At 45.0% G+C, this 2,242-nt stretch overlaps 1 non-coding gene across 1 annotated transcript; it reads left to right on the top strand.

Moving 5' to 3' along the window:
- The first annotated feature begins 1,752 nt into the window (after nt 1–1,752).
- Trnap-cgg lies at nt 1,753–1,827 on the top strand. The gene has a single exon. It is a non-coding gene; the product is annotated as a tRNA-Pro (tRNA).
- The last annotated feature ends 415 nt before the right edge of the window (nt 1,828–2,242 follow it).

The raw sequence follows: 2,242 nt of genomic DNA, 5'->3' as shown, positions 1-2,242 counted from the left end.
TGGAGAAGAAGTAAAAACTTTGAGGTTCGCCGATGACATTGTAATTCTGTCAGAGACAGCAAAGGACTTGGAAGAGCAGTTGAACGGAATGGACAGTGTCTTGAAAGGAGGATATAAGATGAACATCAACAAAAGCAAAACAAGGATAATGGAATGTAGTCAAATTAAATCGGTTGATGCTGAGGGGATTAGATTAGGAAATGAGACACTTAAAGTGGTAAAGGAGTTTTGCTATTTAGGGAGTAAAAGTAACTGATGATGGTCGAAGTAGAGAGGATATAAAATGTAGACTGGCAATGGCAAGGAAATCGTTTCTGAAGAAGAGAAATTTGTTAACATCGAGTATAGATTTAAGTGTCAGGAAGTCGTTTCTGAAAGTATTTGTACGGAGTGTAGCCATGTATGGAAGTGAAACATGGACGATAACCAGTTTGGACAAGAAGAGAATAGAAGCTTTCGAAATGTGGTGCTACAGAAGAATGCTGAAGATATGGTGGGTAGATCACGTAACTAATGAGGAGGTATTGATCAGGATTGGGGAGAAGAGAAGTTTGTGGCACAACTTGACTAGAAGAAGGGATCGGTTGGTAGGACATGTTTTGAGGCATCAAGGGATCTCAAATTTAGCATTGGAGGGCAGTGTGGAGGGTAAAAATCGTAGAGGGAGACCAAGAAATCAGTACACTAAGCAGATTCAGAAGGATGTAGGTTGCAGTAGGTACTGGGAGATGAAGAAGCTTGCACAGGATAGAGTAGCATGGAGAGCTGCATCAAACCAGTCTCAGGACTGAAGACCACAACAACAACAACAATGTTTGTATATTTCAATGACTTCTCTAGATTAGGTTTTTGATAAAGGGGAGAGAAAACGTGTTCTTCCATCGCTATATTTTATCGTTGTCCCTTTGCTTATCACTGTTCGGTTCCAGAACCCCATTTTAATAATTGCCTGAACAGCCATTTTTCTCGAAATCCTGTTTTTAATGTTTTAATTCGGCGTCGATGTGTTCCGGATTGCACATTCTTTTAACTCGGTCGACAAGACCGATGTTGTGCGTAATGTTTGGGGTTCTTATCCAGCTATCTGTCTGAATACGTGACTTTCCGAAAGACCTTATGTCATAAGATAAGTTTTGTGTGTGACAAGGATTATCTCTACTAATTATGTGTAAACTCGATCATGTCTGAAATAAACAGTATTTTTGTTACTCTCCGACGTCCGATTGTCAGTCAGCATGACTCAGGGTCGCCAGGTGCGCTTTCGGAGACGTCCAGCGTAGCTCTGGACGAAACGTAAGGAACCGAAAAGTTTCTCGGACGTAGCCATACAAGCCAGGAGACTCAAGACATCCGGTCGTGAAAGCCTTCATTATATATCACTACACTGCTCTGGGCTCTTCAAGTTTACGCCATCTAAATTTAATCGAGTAAATTAGCAATGAGTCGAAACAAGGCCCCGGGAGTAGACTGGTAGAGCACTTGCCCGCGAAAGGCAAAGGTCCCGAGTTCGAGTCTCGGTCGGGCACACAGTTTTAATCTGCCAGAAAGTTTCATATCAGCGCACACTCCGCTGCAGAGTGAAAATCTCATTCTGGAAACATCCCCCAGGCTGTGGCTAAGCCATGTCTCCGCTATATCCTTTCTTTCAGGAGTGCTAGTTCTGCACGGTTCGCAGGAGAGCTTCTGTAAAGTTTGGAAGGTAGGAGACGAGATACTGGCAGAAGTAAAGCTGTGAGTACCGTGCGTGAGTTGTGCTTCGGTAGCTCAGTTGGTAGAGCACTTGCCCGCGGAAGGCAAAGGTCCCGAGTTCGAGTCTCGGTCGGGCACACAGTTTTAATCTGCCAGGAAGTTTCATATCAGCGCACACTCCGCTGCAGAGTGAAAATCTCATTCTGGAAACATCCCCAGGCTGTGGCTAAGCCATGTCTCCGCAATATCCTTTCTTTCAGGAGTGCTAGTTCTGCACGGTTCGCAGGAGAGCTTCTGTAAAGTTTGGAAGGTAGGAGACGAGATACTGGCAGAAGTAAAGCTGTGAGTACCGGGCGTGAGTTGTGCTTCGGTAGCTCAGTTGGTAGAGCACTTGCCCGCGAAAGGCAAAGGTCCCGAGTTCGAGTCTCGGTCGGGCACACAGTTTTAATCTGCCAGAAAGTTTCATATCAGCGCACACTCCGCTGCAGAGTGAAAATCTCATTCTGGAAACATCCCCCAGGCTGTGGCTAAGCCATGTCTCCGCTATATCCTT

This window comes from Schistocerca americana, chromosome 2 (genome assembly GCF_021461395.2).
Source record: "Schistocerca americana isolate TAMUIC-IGC-003095 chromosome 2, iqSchAmer2.1, whole genome shotgun sequence".
NCBI classification, from domain to species: domain Eukaryota; kingdom Metazoa; phylum Arthropoda; class Insecta; order Orthoptera; family Acrididae; genus Schistocerca; species Schistocerca americana.
This window is presented reverse-complemented; position numbering and strand designations above follow the sequence as displayed.